We start from the raw sequence: 18013 nt of genomic DNA on the forward strand, positions 1-18013 counted from the left end.
CAAATTGAGGGTGCCAGGATGCTGAGGCTCTTGTTTGTGTGTGTGTGTGTCTGTGTCTGTGTCTGTGTGCGTGTGTGGGTCTGTTTTACTGAGTACTGGCATCGAGGTCACATCTGCTGTAGCACTAAAGAAGAAAATCCTTAATGAAGTCCAAATTTATGATTGAAAATAAGGGGGTGTTCACAACACAAGCCAGCACAAATGTCAGTCCACTTCCACCCAGACCTGCCGGAGGTTTCTGAAACCTTAACTTGCTCAAGGTAACTTTTTTTTTAAAGGGGTAGACGTTTAAAGACGTTTAGGTAGCATTTTTGCTTTCATGTCCCCACAACACTGTAAGGAGGATTTAAAGATTGAACTGCAGAAGGCTATACAGCTGTGTCAGAGCTGAATACCATTCTGGATTTAGTGAAGGAGTCAAAGAAAGCCCTGGCCATGAATCAATTATATAATGGCCTCTGATAGCACAGGAATACGGGTGAAAGGCAGTGCACACGCTGTCAGTCAAGCCCGGCGTTCTGGAGAACTCTGGGAAGCTCTGTAAATCACCGCTATCGCCCATGCATTTGTGCATCAGATTGTGGCACCAAGTCAAGATTGCTGACATGACATTAATCCTCTGGACTATTACCGGAAGGCAAACCTTTTAGCCGTAGTTACATGTTAGAAACATGTATGGAGCCAGTTCATGTGAGTCAGAAACTGCTAGTGAAATAAAGAGAAAAGGCTTTGGATTATGGAAGTAATATGACTTTTCTGTCATAATATTGAAATAAAAAGCTATTACTGAATGAAAAAAACATAATTCTGTCAGAATCCTAACATAAAACCACAGTAACCATAGAGACAGACATGCTATGCTGAATAGTAATAGCATAACAATATGCTAGCGTTATGCACATGTTCAATGTTTTAAGGCTTTATGCAAGATCCTTAACAAAGGAAGATTGTAATCCTGACTGTGTGTGTGTGTGTGCGCGTGCGTGTGCGTGTGTGTACGTGTGTGTACATGTGTGTATGTGTGTGTGTGCACATGTGTGCATGTGTGTATCTGTAAGCACATGTGCATGCTAGTCCATCCTGCGGGCTCCGTTCCAGTACAGTGCGGAATATCTGGGGCAGTGAGACCGTCGTCCAGCCCTGCCTGCTCACCCACTCATCGCTTAGCCACACCTATTCCAGAGCTCGGCTCCGGAACTCTCCTCTTGCGGCAGCCTGTGGACTTTTGGCTGGACGGATGAATGGTTGCTGGGCGACCGCCCATCAGCAGCCTGGGCTGGGACCACTTGGGTAATGAGAGCGGACGTGCACCTCTGGAACCAGGGGAGGGTGGCTTGGGACGCACCCGCCAAGGGGATGACAGGGCTGGGCAAGCATCTGTGTGCAGTGGCCAGGCTCCTGACGACTAATGACCATTGCTATGGCAACAGTACTGGATGAGTTTTGATTCGGTTGAGAAGAGTATGAATGTAAGCCTTTATGAGGGGCCAAGAGCGGCCTACGGGCCAACCCTTTGGAAGACAAGTTAGATTTAGATGCGCAAAATCACTGCAATACAGCTAAACGACTGTGAAGTCAAGTCACAGATAAACATAAAGCAAAGCAATGAAACGGAACAGAGTTTCTGTAGGGAGAAAAGCTGGATTCATAGAAAGAAGTTGTTTCCTAGCGGCTGTTTTTAAGCTAAAGGCTTTAAAGAAAGATCAGACAAGAAAGAAAGACAGAGAAGCCTAGATAAGATAGTTTTTCATTCATTTTGAACCGGAGAGAGAGCTTTAATTTCCTCTTTTATACAACCTCACTTTCATCAAAATAACAAAGAAGATCAAATAATCTCTCTGATCTCTGACAGGGTAATCAATATGTTCCACTTGTTTTGAATGGCAATGATGGAAACCTCAAGTTACAGGTCAGACCGAGCCAAGAGTTTCAAGCTTCAAGATCCACTAACATGATTCAATATATTTTTATTAAACAAACCTTTGCCAGCAGTCAGTATACAACCTTGGTGATTTTAGGGGTGTTTTGGCTGTTAAGAAATAAGATGTCAGAAGTAGATGTCTTTTTCCAGGTTATTGCACATACAGTATCACCACCAGGTCACTGGCATGTATTTCGGGATCTCGTTGAATGGGGTTGATGTGCATCCAAAGCTTATCAGGTTTAATATCTCTTTTATGGTTTTAGGTGAATTCAAATCAAATAAATCATTATTTTGGCAGACATCTTTTTTTCATCTGTCTTTGCACTGGGATTGTACATTACATTATGGCTCGGCAAAGACAGCTTTGAGCTTTTCGGCCAATAAACAATTCTCACAGCACACAAAGTCCTTTTTCAGAGCCACGCATGAAAAGCACAAATCAGAGGCACAAACGATTTCCTCTCAATTAAAAAACAATTTATTTGCCGAGGCCAACCTTAATCAAGTTGTGATCATGTTAAGAGTTAGAATAAATACAGAGAACTTTCCAGCAGCTTTGTTCTAATGACCCCAGTTGCCAGAAAACACTGATGCCATGATGTTTAAAGGGAAATGAAATTACAGGAGCTCTACAATAAACGGAGTACAAATGGACTACTTTGGCTGCCACTGTGCTTCATTCATCATGGCTCTGATTTTGAATGAAATGGTTGAAAAATCTTTCTTTGCCAAATAATTTAAAAAAGAAAGAAATAAAACAGAAGAAAACCACTGATGCTATGATGTTTGAAGGGAAATTAAATGACAGCTCTACAACAAATGGGCTGCTTTGGTTGCCACTCTGCTCCATCCATCATGGCTTTTATTTTGAATGAAAAGATTGAATAATGTTTCCTCACCATGGAAAAAATCCTGCATCCATACCAGAGGATGTTTCTCTAGCCTACTACTTGTACAGTCTTCATTTAGGTGCTAAATGAAGCATAATACTACTTCATGCTTGGATTTCCTTACATTGAAGATAAATTCTGTCGTTAAACAAAATTTTGTAACAGTATGCTGAAGTACATGATATGGATTTACGTTACATAGTGACAGCTATGATGGATGGTGCATCCTCCACAGTTTCAGCAGGCTGAGTCTGCAGAAACAGGTGGTAAGGCCATTATGACTCATCAGAAACGGCTGAGGGTGCTATAAATATGATAACACATTATGATCATTTTCCAATGAGGATTCCAGCTATGATGAGTTTATTATCCTAAATACAGTTATACTTACCCAAACATAAATTATTTATTCATTCATTTGGCTGACACTCTTATCCAAAACGACTTATATCAATTATTACAAGGGCCAGTCTCCTCGCAGCAACTCAAGGTGAAGTGCCTTGCTCAAGGGCACAATGATGGCAGCCGGAATCGAACCCACAACTTTTTCTGGCTGCTGCATGCTAGCCCAGCTCCTTAGCCACTATGCTATCACTGCTAATCTACCACCTCCCACATTAGTTATCAATATGCACCAACCCCTTTAAAGGCAGAAACTCAACAGTACGAATAATTGTTCAGTATATAGATATCAGTTGGTTAGGGAATAGAGAATGCCTTTAGAACAGCTACGCATCCATCATGTCCTCTGAGGTTTTATTGGCCATTCCATCACGGTGTGGAGTAAACAAGCTGCTGATTAGAATGATCTGAATGATTACAATGTTCCTGCGCACAGAGACAGCATACCGTGTGGTGATGCAATTAACAAACGCACCCAGCCCTCATCAGCATGTACTCAATACGTTTGGTCTACAGGTGGTTACTGAGAAGAATGATTCAATCAGATTAAATAAGGTAGCAAATAAACAAATAAAGACACAAACAGACTAATTGTTTTAAAAAATGGCCTGAAACTATTTGTGTAATGTGTTCTGAATTTGACTCTTGGCACTCAAAGAAAGAAGGTTAGGTTTATTAGCTGTTGCAAAAGGAAATCTATCATGATTAGGGGAAGTGTTAAAGTTGTTAGTGATTTGCCAAGTTAAAGCTGTGCTATGTTGTCATAAACAAGGAACAGCTGGATAATATTGCTGTTCAAAAATTCATCCTTATCAACATTCTATAAATCTAAACTTTAATTTCAGTAAAATCATTTAGATATACAGTGTATTCCCTTCATTAAACAGATTAAATTATTCTTAAGGTAACGTTACTCTCCCAAATGTCAAAGATGAATGTGATCTTCCACAAATTAAACAGGAGAAAGCAATGACTAAATGTATCTTTGGATTATGCCAGTGGTTGATATATTACAGTTCACAGGGTCTGATGGAAAATACTGAGCACAAAATAAAACATGCTGAAAGGAAACTCTGGAGTTTGGCCAATAATCACTACCAATTCAAAAATGTATTTTTCAGACACCACTCCAACTACGCCATGTTGAAATTCTCCGCAGACAGGGTTGGCCATGCCTTATTGCTTTCAGGAATTGTATTGCGGTGGAGAGTGTTGAGGAAACACCACCGGACTGATTGCTTGGAAGAATGAATATTAAAATGCTGGGAAATACTGATGACCTCAATGAAACATCTAACAGGTTCATTAATCACTTTCCATTAGTAAACACTATTGGAATAAAAGTAGTGCTTATTCATACTTTGATGGAATACAATAAAATGTGAACAATGTTTTTTTTCTTCCCAAACACTTAAACTTCAATTCGACTTGAACATTCTTGATATTTTTCACTTGAAAATCTGAAATGCATTACGCACCAAAGTAGTGCATGCACTGCATATTTGACTAAAATAATCTTAGGAGGTGACATATGATCTGATGTATCATGTCTCAATCACTTAGTCCATCTGATATCCAAAGGAAAGTCATTATGTGGTGCATTTAATAAATAAATAGAAATGAAATAAAATGAAACGCCAAGACTTGTGGCTATGACAGCAAGCCTTAAAATGTCTTGACTTCCTTGCAGCTTTCTTGGAAAGGAACCATTCCAGAGGTTTTTACACAGGTCCTTAAACCACTGAGCACTAAATATCTGGAACCAATGGCTGGTCACTGTGCATTTCAGCTGGTTAATACACTGAGTAACCGCTTGAACGTGTCCCAAAACCTTGTGGCTGGATCGTTGGGGTTCATGGCCACCCTTCATGGATTACATCATCATGATTACATCATCGCAGATAAAACTGTCATCAGACTGTGGCCCGGAGCGCGGCAGTCTGACAGGCTTTTACCTGTAAAACAACTGAAACTATCTGTGTTTAACAAGCGTGGGGATAGCATTAGTGCGTGCTTCAAATTCTTTTTGTTTGTTCCCTTCTCAAAATTACATAAACAAACACATAAAACAGTTTTAATGGTTCCCTCATGGCTCTGTCCTTGCTTCTCTTTTATTTTTTTTGTCTTGGCTGAGTTTGCTCATTGGCTCAGTGGGCACACGGGCTTGGGTCCTACCCACTGACATTAGCTCTGTTTCCATTACATTCTTCATAACCCCAATTGGCTCAGGAGCTGAGCGCGGATAGAGTGGCAGCCAGATAACAAGCCAGGGGGAGAGTCTTTTCACACCTCCAGAGATGCAAAAGATGGCCTCCTGAGGTCTTGACGAGAGACAGATTGCTGTGGAAATGAAACAACAACAAAAATTGTAAAGCGTTAACGCCACCATCACCGTTTAAACGTTTGATTTATGCTCTTTGGTCTTCCTTTGCATGCACTAGACTTGTGAGGTGCTTGTGCGACTGCTTTCTTTGCCTCACCCATAACTGACAGACAGGAGGCTCCAAGTGTTGAAAAGGCTCATGAGTCTATCTCATGATCCAGTCTGCAAAAAAGCAGCAGCTGCTTTGTAGCGACGATCCAAAACTATTGTGAATCCCAACCCAGACAATCGTGTTGAAACACATGCAAAGTATGGTGGAAAAGTGCTCTCTTGAAACGGGTTCACAGGACTCGGTGAGAAGCCAGGCCTTTTACCGGCACTCCCCCGCATGAACAGGAGGAGCAGAGGAGAGCGGTCGGCCTCTGACTCACTCTTCAAACAAACCAGTGTTCCTTTTCCGTCTGAAACATGAATGTTGACACATATTTACTCAAAGCTGGGCTTTTAACATTGACATACAGTAATCCGTCTGCCGCCCCCCTCTCTTATTTGAGCCTGTGCGAGCAGCGCCACAGCAGTCACTGCGCCCGTTGTGAGCGGGCGAGCGAGTGAGGTCAGTCGTCGTCGCCGTTGTTCTTGGGCCCCATCCAGATGAAGGACACTAAGGTACGCTCTAATTAAGGGCCGCGTTGAACTTTCCACAGTCAGGCCCCTCTGGCAACAGCAACCCTCTCCGCTTCCCTGTCTGTCTTGCAAAATCCCTGCTGTGGCGCAACACATTGCGGTCCAGTCAATCCTCTTTTCTCTGTTGGAGCCCGTTTGAATAAATCTTCACTTAAAATGAGTCGGCCTCAATGCTTGGTGAACCAAGCAATCATTTTCCAGAGAGCATTAAACGCACAGAGTACATGTAAAATAAATTATTTTTCAGTCAGAGACCATGGTCTTTACTACAACCCCATATGAGTCGTGTATGTTAATGCCATATGTCACAGTTGTATATTCATGAGCATGAAAGCTATACATTCCATTGGACTTATGTTATGATAATGCACTGTCTCCATGGTTTTCTCCATTTACTGAAAGCAGAGAAAGAGACATAGAGAGGAATAGAGACCTAATCATCACTCGGAAACTATGCCTGACATAAATGCAAAGCTAAAGGCCCAGCGTAAGTGTGATCCCCACTGGGCTGCCCTGCCCTATATAAAATGCAGTGTTGGCTGGTTTACAGGCCCCTAGTCTCCCACACATCCTCAGCACACAATACACCAGAGCCTCCGCAATGAGATGGACCATTGCGACTCCACACGCCGTGTGAACAAGTTCAACAATCGCGAATGTCCTCGGTTGCTTGTTACTACGCAAAAAAGATTGGCCTCCACCAACCCTGCTCATTGGTCTGCATCATCTGCTTACCCGGCGTGAACCTGCCCCCCCCCCCTTCCTTCCTTCTCCACATCTGTGGCCAGATGAAAGGCAGGAGGGAAGGCAAAGCAAACGTGAATAGGCATCTTTGAGGCACGCTGTGTGGAAACGTCACACGGGCACACTTTCCACACGTTTTTGGCGAGGGTGTGTGTGTGTGTGTGTGTGTGTGTAGGGGCGGGGGTTAGTGATAAGCACTGACAGATGAGGGCCTAATGTTGCTATTACACACTCAATGGCCAGTGCCGCTGATGCTAGGTCCTCTGGGCATTCTCCAGCTGCAGACCAAGCCCTCAATGACTTACTGTACATTCCCTCACCCAAACCTCCAACGGTCTGGACCTCGCAGATGAGCCAAAGCCCTTTGTGTAGATGTGTGCTTTGGTGTGCTTTCTAAAAACAAAGCCGAAGCAAGATGGATTCAATTAAAGGCTTGTGCTTGCTGTTTTTGTTTGGTAGCTTCCACAGGGTGGCTGAAACCTGTGTGTGTGTGTGTGTGTGTGTGTGTAGTTTGCTGTTTGTTTTAGAGAGTGGAAAGAAGTATCTCAAAACAAATAAGACACAGTGTGCTATCCCATCAATAAGACCGGGCTAGACTGTTTTGATGGTTACACCAAACCCCTGTGGACTGAACAGTGTGGCATGTCAGGACTTCTCTGGGGGAAAAACTCCTAATGATTATCAGCAGGACTGACTCATCCTCGCCGAGGCTTTCCAAGTTCATTGCGCTCTACCTGCGGCAGGCCAGATAGATAGCCCTGACAAGTCCTTGGATTGTGACTCATGTGTATGGCAGACTTTTATGATAATTAGCCTTTGACTTTTGCCAGCCGTTCACATTTTCCTCTTAGGACTGAGAAACAAATGGAAATCACATTAAATGCCTAAAGGTATGTGGCGGAGCTTACTCATCTGTCTGAAGTCAAGACTATTTTTACCACCAGTAGCTGGGGGTGTCTATTTAGTTTTAGGCCACCTTCACATTCATTTACGAAGGCATAAAAGTAGGTGAAGTGTAACTTTATGGATTTAAAAGTGTTTATAAAAATGGAAATTATATTTCCATTGCATTTCAAAACAGAGTAGAGATGTTCCTATTGCCATAAGATGCAACCTGTCAAAAATAAGTCTTTATAATATACATTTAAAAATGACTTGGCTGGTGGCTGGAGGAAACAAAATGTCTGGAAATTGTCTGGAATGTTGACACATGCTGACCTATTAAATCATTGGTCTATCACAATGACAGATCTTAACAATCAGAGGCTACTGACACAAACTGTCACAACATGGATGTGTCAGTGGAAACTAGTAGATGTCCAACATTTCATACTTGAACAGAATGTGGCTGGATTACTTTTCTTAAACATGCTGTAACACATCTCTTAATGTTTACTAGTTCATTGGTGAGCTTTGACTTCAGACCACAGTCTGAATACCACAAAGAGAAGGAATAGGAGAATGAGGATCTATGCCAGGATGTTAATACAAAGAATACTCTCTCCACCGATAGTATACAAAGTTGTAGAATGTAGCATTTATTTATTTACTTTCTCCCATATCCCAGTTATGTAACTCTTATGGAGGTAATTCAAGAACCCAAAGTTGACATTCTAAGTCTGTAGTTCTGTTTTCATTCTCACCTCCATTTGGTCCAGAAAAAAACATACATCCTGAGAGAACCCTAGCAAGTGCTTGGATACAGGCACAATGCAAATGAATAGCACACAATGCTTTTCTAGGTGTTATGAATCCAGACATTGACAGAATGGTGTATTTCTAGCATATTTGATAATATTCCTATTTATCTATACAGTATGTGTTCAAGTCAAGTTTATTTATATACTGTAGCACATTTCATACACAGAGGTCATTCAATGTGCTTTACACAATTTGCTTTAAGCAAAAGTAATAGCAAATAAAAGCAGAAGGGCAACAGTTGAAGAATAGTTTAAAAAGTAAAGATCATAATAAAAAAGGAAACATAAAACACACAAGGTAAAATCATTTAAAAATAAATGTATCTATACAGTAGCCTATGTGTTGTGCTTGTAGGAAAGCCTGCAATCCCTAGATCATAAGCTCAATTATTCAATGTCTGCACAACAGACACTGTCATTTAAGTGTATAAAAAGATCAAAAATATGCAATTAATCAAGTAAGCTTCCAAAAAGGAAATAATGATGGCCAAATAATAGGCGAACAAGAGGAACATCAGCATTGTCTTTCAGTCAAGCTTTCCCATTAACAAGGTCTGAATTATTTACTATGGATGAAAGACAAAGTGGCTAATATTTCCCATATGGTACTGATGGAGGAGCGTCGTTGTAGACTAGAGTGTGTACTATGCGACTCCTCATCATCTGTTTGAGGTCATTGCTGCTTCCCACTTCTGAGGTAGGGGCTTACAGGAATCCATGGGACTTTTATGTTGTTGCTGGCAACAAACTGTCACGCAAAAGAATGCAATAAAATGGTTATGAATGCAGCGGAAAGGGAACCGATCATCACTAAGTTGCTTGAAGATGTTTCGCCATAAACCTTTCCCCCTCAAACGTTTCTCATGTAGTACCGTCCCAGCTTTGCACTCAACGCTAGGATTCAAAAATGTAACTTTTTTAAAATTTCTCCAGATGGTTGCAATTTGAACTCAGCAATAAAAACTATGGGCCAGCCCATTGCCAAATAATAATATTAGAATCTCTTGGTAGAGTAATCAGAGAGCAACATGGACATCCCAAGGTCTTCCAATGAGTGTTTATTCACATTCACTCTAGTACAGCCATGCTGACATGAAAATGACTTAATTAAGTGATTAGGCCCAAGAGGCTGTATCATGGATTTAAACCCAGCTAAAATGTGTAACACTTTGGACGCAATTGCCTGGCTATTGGGTTTTTATTGTTTTTACCAAACGTTCTCAGTAATCATATGAACAAATAAGGACATGGTAATGAATAATGAACAAAATCACCCAAATTAACTGACACTAATGTGATTTATTTGGTTTGTTTGGTTAATTTGATGCTCTGTCTTGCTAAGTAGTGGGTTATTACATCCCATTTTTTTTGTCCATTTTTTTCAATTTTTTTAATTTTTTTCAAGGTAATGCATTGTTAGGTAATACATTGTGGGCTTTGTGGTTATCCTGTGGCACCATATAACCATAGAACAGAACTACAACAAGAATGATTCAAGAGCACATTGATTTGCCAATAGTTTTTGTGATGCACACCTGTAGAACGTTGTGCTAGTAGTTTTGCATCAATTAATTTGTTTGGCAATACAGCTATCTAGGTATCAAAAGCGGCACTACACTGACCATTCACTAGAGCTCACTTCCTGTTAATTCAAAATATTCAGCAAGGTATTGAGCCCCTGAAATGGGTAAACTGTTGGCCCCATTTTAGTCTGAAAACTCCAGTTTCACATTTCAATGTGGACAGGCAGAACCGCAAAACTCAAATCCACATTATTCTTTTCCTGTTTCCTTCCCTGATTTGTCGTGCTCACATGGTGTGTTCCAGGCAACTCGTAACCCGTGTTTTCACATCCTTCTACCTGTGAAAGTGCCCTGGAACAGCAGTCAAACTTGTACGTACAAGGCTACCTGTGAAGTGCCCTGGGCAGTCAAACTTGTAACTTACTAGGCTACCCGGGAAGTGCCCTGGGCAGTCAAACTTGTAACGTACTAGGCTACCCGTCAACTCGTTCTTCTCCCAGTTACAGTTTTTGACATCACAGACCCATAAACAACAAGCCACAGAAGGGTTTGTTGTGACTTGTCGTGATTTTGCCTGGAATGTTACAAAGTCGTGAGTTGTGACTTACAAGGCTAACTTACAGGCTAAAAACAATGAGAAATCAGCTATCTGTGACTAGTACCAGGAATGGATTACTGCACGGGCCTACCGGGCCCAAGGGGTCAGGGGGCCCTGAAGCTCAAGCCTTTGCATGGAATCATTGCCTCAATATCAACAAATCAGGATGTAAATAAAATATTGCTATTGTGGTATAATTCAAGGTAGGCTTATGCTATTGAATTATTCAGACCTTTTGACTTTTTCTTGGATGTTTTGGGCACACAGAAACTTTTTGATTATGGAGCTGAAAATACATTTGTATGGACAAAGATCGGTTCCGTTTTAAAAACATTGTTTTTAAAATGAAAACTAAATAATGTGGATCAGGTCTTACAGGGAGGCTACACTGGACACGTAACTGAAGCATTCCATTCGCAACGCCTAAAAATAGTTTTAGAAGACTGGGGCCTCATTACGCAAAAATATCCTAACTGCTTGTCCTATAGGAAAAATCCTATCTTCCTATTGATATTTAGTGAAATATGCTTTATGGTGTCCCTAACAGTCATGCTCATCATCTTGTCATAGGCTAGGCAACAACTCAACAAGACTTGCAGTCAGTTTTGGCAGTTATTTTGAATTTAGGGCAGGGTATGTACCATCCTAAGTTAGGAAATTCTTGAGTTTGGTTTCCTTTGAGGATGGTTCTGTAATGGCCAAATTCCTATCTTAAGTTAAGATTGGATTGGATCTACATGCAGTTAGGAAACATGCTTCTGTAATACCAAAAATCCTAAATGGCATCCTAAACTGAGATAAGGTAGGATTTCAGATTTAGGAAGTTTCTGTAATGAGGCCCCTGGTCTATTTTTTTTGGGAACGTACGCGCTGCTGTCACGTCTGGTGTAGCCCGATCTGATTGATCAAAGCTAATTGTTGCAGTAATTCAATGAAACGCTTCAATTACATGCCTGGTGTAGCCTCCCTTTTTAGGTAACACCAGACAAATCCTGAGATTTCACCTTTATGGTTGGCAAGAAAATGACAGACAATTTTTTCTATAATTTTGAAAAATCACTTTTAGGTAATTATGCTTCTATATATATTCTATAATTCTTGGCAAAATCTTTCATTTGAGCCCAAGTTTATTAGTTTAGGCTGCATGAAAATGTTCTGAAGCAGTGGACCTTTGATTCTCAGTGATTTATGAATTCCCATACTTGCTAGGGCTAGGCACCTGGTGTCAATTTAGAAATAAATTTGGGAAAAGTTCATTCGTCTTTGTGATATTGACCAGAGCTTCATCAGACTTGGTAGGGAGAAATTGTATTTGTGTTTCTTGGTAGGATCAATGTTTCAGAGGTCGTGCAAGTGACGTATAGGAATAAGCAGTTTAGAGATCAATGATTCCTGCAGAAATAAACTTCGTCATTGTATTATCTGTTCCTTTGTGTTAGCAATTGTTCACACAACTACGCTGAGATTCTTGGAACAAAACAACTAAAGAGTCTCAGCTTTCAAATTAGACCAGGCGGCTAATCGATTTAGGCCAAGGTGGGCTGTGCAATTGTTGTGGGAAAGTTGAAAAAAGGGGTACAGAAGAGAGGTTACAAATGTGGAATGGATTGTGTAGGTATTAATTACTGAGTTTGGAGAGTTTCTTTACATTTTTTTCACATGAAATGAAACTGATCCTTCCTATCTTGCTGCTAGCGTCCTTTTGCCAAGAAGATGGACTGTGATAGCACAATGGACTGTGATAGTTTGGTGTAAACTGTTTCCTGGGTTTGTATACTGGTAGATTCCTCACTTTATAAAGACACATGAAGGAGATGGATATACTGAAGAACAGTTCTGTTTTAACCAAGCCTCAAGCACCATGTCTTTTTCCAGCCAGTTCATCACTTCAGTTCTCTTATTCACGTGATATACACATGAATTTCCCACATTACTAACATTAGAAAAAGTATTATTATTTCTAAATTCTACCCTAACAAGATATTCAGGAAATAAATGCTTAATCGTACAATGATTTCTTTCAAGAAGTTCTAACACATGGAATACCACAGTTCATTTTGTTAAATTATATGTTAAATGTGGAAAGGACAGACCAAATCTCCATGTCTATTTACCTGGCCTGCTGGTAATAATACCACACCAAACCTTTTTTAATATGTACATATGGGAAATCAGTGGGTTGTGATGGATACAGCCATCCTATTAGCATAGCTCATTAACAATGAGTCCTCAATGCATTATGTCTGTGCTTGTAAAAAGCGTAGCTATAAAAGCTGATTAATACAATCATGGTAGTCTTAGCAGAAGATCGTTTTTGGATGGAGATATTTTTTCCACACCTTGCAAATAACTCTCTTAACAGTCAAAGGAAACAAAATGCGACTATTTTTGCAGACAACTGTGGATTCTAAATGTGACTAAGAAATATGTCTCCTGGCTTGGACACTAGTTACTCACCACCCAGAGTTATTGCACATTTTAACCTCTGTAATTTAGTCTGGGTTCACACAAAATGAATGTATATATTTTTGTTCCCTTGCAATTATTAGGTTCTGTCTGGATTCTGAGTAGTTGAGCTTCAATGGGTTAGAATTCCATAGTTATATTGATAAGTGGAACAAGCCTCTTTAGAGTTCATGTCCAAAAATGCATAAAACTTCACGAAACACCTCACCTATGAAGTTGTCACAGAATAAGAATCTGCCAAAAACTTTTTGACAAAAATGTCCTTATAAGAGCCTTATAAAGAGGACGGTTGGTGTCTGGTGTCTTAGTAAACCGTCTAACTTTTTTTAGCAGAGACTGCAGTACTGAAATGTTTCACAGTGTGGGAAACAGCATCACCACTTTTAAAGGGCATCAGAGAGGACCTTTTTTCTCTAATAGGAGGTGGTCTGGTTGACGATGTTTAACAAACACAAGCTGGTATGTTTTGAAATAATTTTTCCTTCGCCATGTTGCAATAGCACAAAGTTCTCTGTCTACACCACAAAAGGTCATCATACTGAGTTAGATGCTTGACAGCTTGTCTGCTTCTTCTCCAGAGACAGACAAGGACAGCGCTCCCAGTCATGCCATATTACGCAAAGCCAAGTCATTAAGCCGATTAGCCAGTGGACAGATATAGCAAAAAACCTTGTGTTGTGGCTTGACAGATTGCAACTCCCAGTAGTAAGATTGAGATGTCATTGTGCTGTCAGCATTCCTCCTTCTGTTTCTCTGGTATCCTATCAGGTGCCTAATCTTATTGGATGGCCAGTCACATTTCTTGTTTCATGGACGTCTTGTGAGATGTTTATCAACCCGAATGACATTTGACTGACCAGTCCATTGTGATGTTCACACACACACACACACACACACACACACACACACACACACACACACACACACACACACACACACACACACACACACTCACACACACACTGATAGAGAGAGACAGAGATAGAGAGAGACAGACGCACACACAAATGTCTCTGATTTAGTCAGTGAACAGACACTGTTAGGGAATGCACTGGTAAATCCAACTCTGTTCCTCTTGACAGAAGTAGCCTTAAAGGAATTCCTCTCTGAAAAAAATGCAAAGCCACATGAACTCCTTCCTTAAATTATTGCTAACTATCGCAATGTGAAAGCAGTTCTAACGAAACAAGCAATGCATTTTGATGGATCTGACAATCTAACAATGACACTTTGGTGTAGAGTCTGACTTCCATCATCAGAGTGGTACTCAGTCTTGTCTTGGGGCTAAACCAAATGTGCCTCACACAACTCAAACAAACATGGAAATGCGTTGCTGACTATGCAGAAGACACTTGCTTCCAATCACTGTTTGCGCAAATTACAACAATATTAAAAAGAGGGGAATTGATTGATGGAGCACAGAGCACACAGTTGAAAGTAAAACCATTGTTGTTCAGGAGTTCTTTAAAGGGAAACTTACTTACATTGTCAGTGATGTTTCAAGACATAGGATGTGTTGGACTATCTGGATTGTGCGTGCCCTCTTGAAAGTATTTTCCGGCCTTGCAGGTAATCACCCAAATGCACAAACATGTTCCTGATTATAGTGTTCTGTTGCACAGACAGCATCATGTTGTGGTAAATGTTACCAGTTGTGAGAAACTGACCCAGGACTATTATCAATAGGTCCAGAAATGCATGCTACAGGACCCCTCTGTTTCGCGTTTCAATACTATGATCTAACCAGGAAAATCAGTGCAACAAAAAATCTGTTTTCCATTTTCTCTTGTGTTACTTTGTTTTGATTTAAGTTCTCTCCTTATCAAATTCTTCTGACATAAACAGGCAGAGTCTCAGGGCTGCCTTTTATCATTCGGAGACAGACACAGATTGTATGTATAACCTATATTTTTTGAGGATGCTTTTCTTGTCTGAGCCCAGAGTATTTTCCCATTTTTTCCCCCACACTTTTCCATCCTCTCATCTCCTCACGTATTTCACACTCAATGGTTGTTGTCAGAACCTTCTGAGTGATGATACATTGGCCCTCCCCTTGTCTCGGCTCATAGGGCTCCGTCTGTGAGAGGCAATTGGTCGCCCCCTCACTGTGAGGGCCTTACCTCACAAAACATTGACATCATACTCCTTATCACTGCCAGCTTCACCGCAATAAACATGTCGATTGGCGCACAATTGGCTGTCGTGGTTCATCAGCTGCCCGGCTAGACTCTCATTGATTTTCACATGAAAGAGACATGTAATGTGGCGATGCCAGCATGCTCCTGTTTCATATCGCATGACCTCACTGTTCACTTAAAAAACACTTCCCTTCAACCAGTCTCCACATTTTCCTCTGGTGGCATGAAGGAGTGGAGCCATTAGCAGCTAATGGAAGCAGATGGCAACTTGGTACCAAAACACACAAGCTGAGGGAGCGCTGAGGGACTTTGGGCTGATTTGGTTCCTCAAGCAGTCAGACACCGTGTGCTGTGTCACACGCAAGCCTTACAAAAGCATGAGACTGTGTGTGTGTGTGTGTGTGTGTGTGTGTGTGTGTGTGTGGATGTGTGTCGTAATGATGACTGGCGTCATGGTACAGAGCTTTCCACACTTTCAACAGGGGCATATTTGGTCAGTGAGTCATTGGTAGCCCCTGTGTGTTTGTATGGAGCCCAGCAACACATCCTACCGAATGATAAAAAGGACCGGTAATGGACACAAAAAAACAGTCAGTGAAACACACATACAGTACACACAGACACACACACACACACACAGAGAGAAAGAGACAGACACACTAGCCACATTTTCACTGAAGCACTCAGATGTGGATGTTTATATGACTTCATGCTAACACAGAATCTGTGAAAAGCAGACTTGGCTGAGTTGTGATTTTCTTTTCCCCCTCTGAAGGATAAAAAATGGAACCTTCAATATCAGTTTTCAAAATAATGAATCTTCAAGGACAAATAGTTGCAATTGGCTACCTAAAAACATAACAACGGTTCCACTCATTTGAAGACTATTGTGAATCAGATTACCCTGCAAGGAAGTCGTCCTGACCAGCTTCTTGTTTTTATTAGGGCTTTAATGATGATTTTAATGCCCTTGAGTTGTCAGAGATTAAAGCCACTGTTTACTGAGTTTTAAATGGTTGCCTGATACATAAACAAACAGCTAAATGAAAAGTAATTGGAAACTTCCTTAAAAAATAACTCTTATTATGTTTGAATTGAGAAATCAGTGATGTTAACCTATTAAGGAAATTATGCTCCTTGGCTATTGAAAGCTTAAACAAATATTGTTGGATCAGAGTGACACTGAAGTATTTGAGTCTGGCCTCTAATCTATTCAAAAATAGTGTGTGTGTGTGTGTGTGTGTGTGTGTGTGTGTGTGTGTGTGTCCATTATAAAATTAATTAAAGGGTAATTTGTTATTTATGGGATAAAGAAGAGAGGAAATAAAAATAATCAGATAATGACAGGTGTGAATAAATCACAAAGTAGCAGTAGAGACAGCTGAGCTTTTATATCTTTTGATGCTAGAAGTATGACCTAAGGTGTCTCTTTGGATTGAATCAGAACATGGAGCAGAGAGAGGATATTCTGTGTTACCATCTCGACTATTGGCTTTTACCATGTCCGGAAGGGTGATGAAACTTTGACTGTTAGGATCTGTTAGGCTGTCCAATGGCACAAAACACCTGAACACCTGCCACCCTCTTCAAAATGACTATTTTTCCATCGCTGTGGTGGAATGGCTCCAACAAGGCTACTCAGTACCAGAGACATCAAAACAACGTGTGCACATAGGCTCAAGTTGTTGTCTGTGAAGTCATTAAAAAGAGTCAGTAACACAAACTACTCCTGCTCAGGATCTCCCCGAACCACACACACAACTGACTCTGTGAGGTCCAGGTGCAAAATGAGGTGTTATTCTAAGTAATGGCATGAGGGAGAAATGTGTTGGAGTTCCCCCAGCCGGCCAGGTGTCAGCCACAGAGCACACGTCCCCATTGCGCTGAGTAAACAACACCGCGTGAGGAGTCTCAAGATGTTGGCAGATCAGGCCTGTAGGAAATTACACTAACTCGCACAGCACAGTTCATTATCTAAGATTACACCAAAACGCATCTGAAGTTAGTGTGTATTGTATGTTCATGCATGCAGCCCTAACATGAACATAATAACTTTTTTTACTGGCTTCCCCCCCCAAATCTGTCAGTGCAAGCTGTCAGTGCAAACAAAAGTGAGAAGTTGCATGTTGAGAAGACTAATGTGGGTTCTAATGTGTAAGAGTCCTCAATCAGCACCTATTTTAAATATCTGTATCATATATGGAGTCAAATTGTAATAAGGCCCAAGTCAGTTTGAACGTGCCAAATTCCATCCCAACAGACGCCTTTAGAATACACAGGTGGAGCAGCACTGCTTTGCTGTTCAGAGCGTGAAACTGGACAATGTCTCTGAATGTCTTGGAGAAGGCAGCTTTCTGTCAAATTGATAGTGAATGTGCAGTTTTTTTCTTTTGTTTGTTTAAAGTGAGAAGGCTTTGCATCTGTCTGATGTTAAAATAAATTGTTTTATGAAGCAGGCCAGAGCCATGTGCAGTTTTCTATCCCTTATGTAAGGTGTTTTAGAGATGGAGGATGGATCTCTAGTTACATGGCCTGAAATGTTTTTTATGACATTTGGGTGGAGGGGACAGTTCGGTGGAACATTTCTAATTGGAGTAAGCTCACAAATGTGTCCTCAACTT

This window comes from Alosa sapidissima, chromosome 6, assembly GCF_018492685.1.
Source record: "Alosa sapidissima isolate fAloSap1 chromosome 6, fAloSap1.pri, whole genome shotgun sequence".
Lineage (NCBI taxonomy): Eukaryota > Metazoa > Chordata > Actinopteri > Clupeiformes > Clupeidae > Alosa > Alosa sapidissima.